The sequence below is a fragment of the Urocitellus parryii genome, chromosome 5, assembly GCF_045843805.1.
Source record: "Urocitellus parryii isolate mUroPar1 chromosome 5, mUroPar1.hap1, whole genome shotgun sequence".
Taxonomy (NCBI): Eukaryota; Metazoa; Chordata; class Mammalia; order Rodentia; family Sciuridae; genus Urocitellus; species Urocitellus parryii.
In genome coordinates, this window is record NC_135535.1 from 129,529,871 (window position 1) to 129,537,825 (window position 7,955).

The 7,955-nt window shown below is 44.3% G+C and overlaps 1 pseudogene; it reads right to left on the bottom strand.

Annotated features, from left to right (window-relative positions):
- Window positions 1–1,953: 1,953 nt before the first annotated feature.
- On the bottom strand, window positions 1,954–3,169 carry LOC113199097 (poly(rC)-binding protein 2-like; annotated as a pseudogene).
- Between the last annotated feature and the right edge of the window lie 4,786 nt (window positions 3,170–7,955).

Sequence of the window (7,955 nt, forward strand, 5' to 3'; positions counted from 1 at the left end):
TCAATCCAAATTTCTCTTCCCCTCCCTTGTGGCATGTTAGCATCCACATATCAGAGGGAACATTCGACCTTTGGTGTTTTGGGATTGGCTTATTTCACTTAGCATCTCCAGATCCATCCATTTACTGGTGAATGTCATAAAGTCATTCTCCTTGATGGCTAAGTAATAGTCCACTGTGTATATACACCACAATTTCTTTGTCCATTCTTCTGTTGAAGGACATCTAGGTTGGTCCCATAACTTAGCTATTGTGAATTGTGCTGCTATAAACATTGATGTGGCTGTGTCACTGTAGTGTGCTGATTTTAAATCCTTTGGATATACACTGAGGAGTGGGATAACTGGGTCAAATGGTGGTTCCATTCTGAGGAATCTCCATACTGCTTTCCAGAGTGTGTGCATCAATTTGCAGTCCTACCAGTAATGTCTGAGTGTACCTTTCCCCACATTCTCGCCAACATTTATTGTTATTTGTATTCTTGATATCTGCCATTCTGACTGGAGTGAGATGAAATCTCAGTGTAGTTTTAATTTGCATTTCTCTAATTGCTAGTGATGTCAAACCTTTTTTCATATATTTGTTGACTGTTCCTATTTCTTCGTTTGAGAAGTGTCTGTTTAGTTCCTTTGCCCATTTACTGGGTGGCACCTCTCTTAAGAAGCAGGTATCCCTGCTGTCCTGGGCTTCCCCCAGCTCATGCATCCTTACAGCCATGCCGTCATCCTGGGTCTCACAACTGCCCATGCGGGAAGTGGGCAGGGACCAACGCCCTAGTTTGAGATGTGAAGGCTTCTGAGGGATGTTCTGCCCTGCCAGCCACTGGAGAGGATATAGCAGGAGATGTAGCTCATGTTGGCCTTGGAACAAGGGACGGAGAGGTATTTTTCTTCATTTCCTTCTACTTTCTTTAGTGATGTAAGATCAACAAGCCTCTGAGGCAGTGCTGTGCTGGTAAATGCTTAACACCTGGTTTGCAAAAAAAAAAAAAAAAAAAAAAGAAAGAAAGAAAGAAAGAAAAAAAATGCATAGAATATAGTACCTACAGATATCACATCCATGGGTTTAAAATATTTGGAACAAAATTGCATCTGTACTGACTATGTACAGACATTTTTCTTGTCATTTCCCCCTGAACAATACAGTAGAATATAGCATTTCTGTTTTATCAAGATAAAACATGGATAGATAGACATATAGATATAACACATGTATACACACACACACACACACACACGTATATATTATCCATGTTTATTCTAAATTAACTGATATAGCTGGAGATGTACCTCAATGTGGTAGTTTCTATTCCCAGTACCACCGATTTTTTTTAAAGATTAACTATTTAAAGGATGTGTAATATACACTTTACAAATAACCATAAGACATTTAATAATTGTTGTTGTTAATTCCATAAAACCAACTGATTCTTTTTTTCAAAACTCACATGAATCACTGTGGCATCCAGTTTTTATTCACAAAGATAAAGCTCCAGTCCACTTTTTTGACTTTTTTGAAAAATCCCTGACATTACAGAACTAAACTGAAATGTATTAATAGTCCACTCTTACATTTCCATGACAAACAGAAAAATTCATGAGCCAAAAAAAGGGAGAAGCTTATAAAACTAAATATGAACCTCAGCATTAACAGCTGAACAGAGAAAGGAATTAAAATGCTTTAATTAAAAAATCATGAGTGGATGATAAAGTGTGTAGTAACAGAAAAGTTACAAACTTTTATAAGTATATTGGGCAAAACATTGTGGGTTAGGATGCAATTCCATTTGTCAAATCATTGTTAAATTGAGACTCTGCGTGAGATAGGCACACGGGTTCAGCAAAAATCAATGAAAGTATTCTGTGAGAATGAATTGGTTGCTCCCCCCTTCGCGCCCGCTATTTAAAACCTGGAATTAAACTATTTAAAACCTGGAATCCCTGACTGTTCAGAAACTACACAGATGGATCATGGGTGGTGGTGAACAGCAGAAAGGGATTTTGGATGAATCTGCATTGTTCTAGCTGCTCCCCATGCCACCCGACTCTGAGGAAAACCTTGTTGATTAGATACTTAGTGAAGATAATGCTGGCAACAGATCTGCTGATGGTAACCTATCAGTAGATCCTTCCATTGGGTTCACAATTTTGATCTGTGCCCCAGACATCTGATGGAACTCATTGATTTCTGCACCTTGACACCTGATTATGCAGCCAATCAAGACATTTGGAATGCTTCATGAGAAGTAGTCTGAGCAGATTCACCCAAACCTGCACTGAATCCTGTGTTGCATCAAAGAGAATGAGACTGTTACTTTACCAACTGGTGCAGTTTGGTCAAATCTGGCTGTGGAATGCCATACTGTCCTTGAATAGTATAGGTCTCTAGGGGTGGTCTTTCCAGGTCAGGGTTAAGGCACATGGACGGGGTGGTGTGGGGAAAGCTCGCACTGTTGCTGCCCGTGCTGTACCTGTGCTGACCACCTGCAAAGATGACTGGAGAACTTGAGGGCTTGGGCGGGTACAGGATAGTCACGTCCTTCGTGGGGGACTGGGAGAGAGTCTCCAACATGACCATGCAGATCTGTTTGACACTCAATGATGGATTGTGGAATGCCAGCAATAGTGATGCTTGCTCTGTTGAATTGGGGAGCATATCCCCTCCCACCTGGACTTGAGCCCCTGTACTCTCTCGTATTTCCTTAGTCTTTTTTCCAATGAGAGAGACACACTGACTAGCAGACCACCAGCCTCAGAGTGACCGGGGGTCTACTGGCAGCAGTGCTGTTGGTCCTAGAGCTGCTGATGTTCTCTCCCAGTTTGTCAATGATCATAGCAAAGGCTTTGAAGATGGCATTAGTGATAATTCTCTCAGGACAATCCCTTCTGAGATATTGATCCGTGCTCCTCTTTCCTCACACATCTTCTCAACTGATTCCCCTTTTTTTCCAATGATGCTGCCAACTCCCTTTCCATGCATAAGTAGCAGAATGGTGAGAGTGACATTTAATCCACCTTCAATCACATGTCCATGTCGAGTAGTGTTATGAGGAACTGGACTTTGAGTGGTCAAGTCTTTGGTCACTGGTGGGGGTGAAAGCCAAAAATTGCAGGCCCGAGAGGACTGAGGGGGAAAAGGGAGCTGGCGGGAAGGGGGAAGCAACCAATTCATTCTCACAGAAAACTTCCATTGATTTTTGCTGAACCTGTGTGCCTATCTCGCCCAGAGTCTCAATTTAACAATGATTTGACAAATGGAATTGCATCCTAACCCACAGTGTTTTTCCCAATATACTTATAGCCATAAAGTCTTATATATAACCTACTGGTAAGAGAGTTTTTGTTCTTACAGAGATTACATTGATTGAACTGAAGCTACTTTTTTTTTTTTTTTTTTTAGCTCCAGCTTAAAACTTCATTCATGTGACTTTGATAACAGTTTTAAAATACTGGAATTGTATTCCCTCAATTTTTTGTAAGTGCCATGGACATAGCAAAATTCAAGTTTAATCTATATTATTTTAACATTTCTTTTACCATTTTATTATGTTTAATCAATAGAAAAACAAACCACACCCTTGTTCGTAGTAGTTTCCAATTCCCACGGTGTAAATTTCCCATCCATGGCCAATTTTAAGCTACCAACACGGTATCGCCACATGCAGAGTTGGGGGGGATGTGCAGCAGTCAGCACTGTGAAGTGTTTCTATCACCAGTATATGGGGGTGAACCTAATAGGTAATAGTAAGATGTAATAAAATCATTGATATGTTCCACAATATCAATGTATGTCCTAAATATTTATTACCTTTGTTTTAAAATACGAATTATTTAATTAAAAGGACTTTTTTTTTCTCTCTGGGTCAATCATGTTGAACTAAAATTCTACAGAGAATATTATCTTTGAAGCCACACTGTTGTGGATGCTGTTAATTAGTATTCTAGTTTTTAACGTCTACCTGTAGACAAAGCGAGGAGGAGTCTTTCAGTTAGCTAACACAAAAACTTAAAACCATAATGATGCAAGAATTTTAAAAAATTAAAAGGGGAGGAGAAAGGAAGGAAGAATAAATATGCTAGTGTTCTTATTTTTCATATTGGTAAATACTGTTTTAATTTGATACATGAAAGACTGAATGTAATCATTTAAAGTTGTAGAGAAAATTACTGGCTAGATACATAAAACACAATGAACAAAGTCAGAAAGACAACCTTTGGAAGGATAAAGTAAAAATATAATTACCAAGCAGGAAGCAGTGGAAGATAGGAAGAGGATGAGAGTTGTGAGCTTGAGCTTTGTTCTTTTTCTTTTTTTTGGAGGGGGACTTTAACTTGCTAGGCAACTTTAGTTTTGAGAAGAGTCTCACTGAATTGCCCAGGCTGGCCTTGAACTTGAACTCCTGAGTTCCATTACTAGTGTGTGCCACTGTGCTCAGCTAATTTTCTTATTTTTTTATGCCTGAAGGTCAAAGGCAGTGTTTAAAATCAATAAACATTAAAGGGACACTGGTTAATGTTGTAATAGTAATGTAAAAACAATTGCACTTAGTGATTATTTGGGAAAGTAAAAAATGGTCACGGTGAGCAAAAGTGAAGCTACTTTTTATTTCCTCTCAACTGAATTTGGCTTGCCATGTGCAGGTTTAATATTATAAGTGAAAAAAAAAAAAAACCCAACAACCCACAGGTCTACTATTACAAAGTCACTTCTGCTTCTTCCACGTTGAACTCCCTTTACTTTGCAGCACTCCCACTTACAGGGTATTTTGGTTGTGACCACATGTGAAAAGATCCCAAATGGCCTGAAGCCACATTCAACCCCTTGCTCTAGTTCCCATGGTTCTCCACCTACCCCTGCTAGCTCTAGTAATCCTCCCGTCACGTCGGGGAGCTGCCATATCTTGTGGCAAGTAGTCCCAAATATTCACATGTGCTGAACATTGTACTTAGCCACATGGTACATTCTCATTTAAAATGATCATGACCTCAAATTCGGAAAAAAGAAGGCTCAGTGAGGTTAGACGCTTTGCTTAGAGTCTTACAGTTTAGTGGTTTAAATCGGCAGCTTCCTGTTCTCTGTAGCAAAGGATTAAGAGTTAAGGTAGCACATGGTTCCCCCAGGAAATGTGATGCTCCCTCCAAACAGGAAGTCAATGCCAACTTCTTTCTATCTTGTCTCACAGTCCCCTTAAAAAAGGGGGAGACTTCAGTCTGCAACTCCGCAGTCAGAACCATCACCTGAGGCAAGGGATGCCTGGCTCAGGTGGAGCAAGCCTGGCCTTTAGAGCTGTAGCCTCCAAGGGACCTGAGGGAGGAGAGGGATGGGGGCAGCCCATCTGATCAGTGCTCCCTACAGCCTGAACCCCTGGCCGGGAGCTCATGCTTTGAAGAGGCCACCTTACAGTGAGTGGGTCATGGACAATCGCTGAGGGAGACAGAGAGGAATGGGGGTACCTCGGGGAAGAAGCTGCCCTGTACAGCACAGGAGGAGGGTGGAGGGACCCATGGCAACATTCTCTGGGCTTAGGAGGCTGGGGCTGGCAGGGACACAAGTGCTTGGGGGAGGTTAGCAACACCCCTGGGAGCAGCAGGGAAGGGTGGTGGGGCAGAAACAGCAGTGAGGGGAGCTTCCGTTCTTAGATGTGTGAGCTTGGTCAAGCCTGGACCACTCTGTGAAAGACGCCGCCTCCAGCTTCTGGGAAGACAGATGAAATGCAGCCAAGAAAGGAAGCCCTTTCTCCCTGCTCAGGGTCGTCCTCTGTCACGGAGTTGGGGGGCAAGCCCACGCCTGGGGCCTCTTAGCTTTGCACAGTCCCCTGTGGTCATTGGCTTTGGTTAGAAGGGAAGCCAGGACACTGCAGGTGGGGCTGGCTCCATGCTCCAGTAGCCACCTTGCAACAGGGCCCCTGAGGACCTCCACTCAGGCGTGGCTCCCCCGGAATGCCCTGCCCCACAGGAACTTGTCAGAGAAGCACAGCAGAGTGTGCTGGACTGTAACCGTTCTGGTAGTTGGACGGCCTGTGCCTTGTGGTGGAGAGGCCATGAGACCTGGCGGGGCAGGGACAGTGCCTGGACTGACCACACCTTGCCAAGGCTAGGAGCAGGAAAGGAAAAGGTTTAGGGTGACTGGGGAGTTGCAGACTGCAGTCTCCCTCTTTTTGGGGGGACTGTGAGGCAAGATAGAAAACAGTTGGCATTGACTTCCTGTTTGGAGGGGGCATCACATTTCCTGGGGGAACCACGTGCTACCTGAACTCTTAATCCTTTGCTACAGAGAACAGGAAGCTGCCGATTCAAACCACTAACCTGCAGGACTCTAAGCAAAGCGTCTAACCTCATGAGCCTTCTTTCTTGCAATCTGAGGTCATGATAATTTTAAATCCCACTGCACGAGGCTCTGTCGCCTCACTTCAGGTGAAGAAAATCACAGCTGTTTCATGTGGATTTTGTTTTCACAAGAATTAAGTAGAGTAAGTGTGCAAAGCTGGCAGGGTGGGGCGCTGTCTCCTCCTGTCCTGGGACCTGCTGTGGCACATCAGTGACTTCATGCAGAGTGCATTTCCAGATGCCTCCAGGGCTGGACCAGAGGGAAAGGGCTTCTTGTCCCCTGCCCTGCCCCTGAGCTGCTCTGGCTTCTTCCAAAAGCTGACCCAGGGAGGCATGTGGAAGAGGACCAGAGCCCCCAGCTAGCTAGGGCCCGAGGCCACACCTCCCATCCAGACTCTTCTTTGTGTTTTCAGTGGAGAAAAGTTTTGTCTCCAGAATCCACTTCTCTGTTTTCTACCCTGGCCCCCTCCAAGACGCAAGAGCCTCGGAGCCCAGATCCCATCACTGCAGGTCTCCTCCTATGCGGGCGTTCTACTCCCACCCAGGCCCCTCAGTCTGAACACCAGGCCCTTGGGAGACACTTACTTGCTTCATCTTCTCAGTTACCACCTGATTGCTGACCCGGTTCCACCTGGGACTTCTGCCCAAAGCCAGAATGCCAGCTCCAGCACACAGCCTTGTTGGTGCTCCTCACCTTCTTGCCCTTCTGTTTTCCCACACCCCTTTAGCACTCTGCATCCTCTCCATGATGGGGGGAGTTGGCAGATGCTCCCTGAGGTGTTTGATACTGGGAGGAGCTAATTATACCTCGTTCATGCAGCATAGCCCTCTGGAAATGGAGAAGCAGCCTTCCCAGATTAGGAAGAATTCTGGAAGCTCTTGGTGCCTCTCCACTGTGGCCTTGTCATGCATCCTTCTGCTGCCATCTTGGTGCAAGACTCAGCCGGGTGGTGGCCACACAAACGTGTCTGGGCACCACACAGATGCAGTACATGTCCCTCTCCTCCTGTGGCCTCTCCCCATTCCTTCTCCTTCACCCTTCCATGGGCAGCTGCTGTAGATATGGCTATCTGCTAAGCTGACCAGAAGCACTCTACTCTTTCTATGGTGTAGCCCATGAATTTCCAAGTTGAACCTTGGTTTTCTTTCAGTCTGCCCAGGGTCTTCTGGCTTGGCTGTGTTACTCCTACTGGGACCACCCCTGGCTCTTCATGCTGGCCCTTCCTTGGGGTCTCACTCATAATCTGGCTCCCAACCTTGAGCCTGGCATTTCCTTAGAATTGACCTACTGAGTGGCCACCCTTCCAGAGCTATGTGCCCACTGCTGGATATTTATGAATCCTCTTTGTTTGTTTTCTTTAGTGTTTGTATATTTTGTTTTTTACATACAAATAATGGATTAATTTGACTTTGATTGAGAGAGGGATCTAATTTTACTTTTTGCACATGGCTACTGGGTTTTCCCAGCCTCACTTATTAACAGTGCATCTTTCCCCACTGACTGGAGATATCACCTTTGTGCATAATAAAGTTGCATATGTACTAGGTGCTGTTTCTGGATTTTCTATTCTGTCATTGTTCTCTTTTCACATGACACACTATTTCCATGATGGAAGATTTACAGACTATTT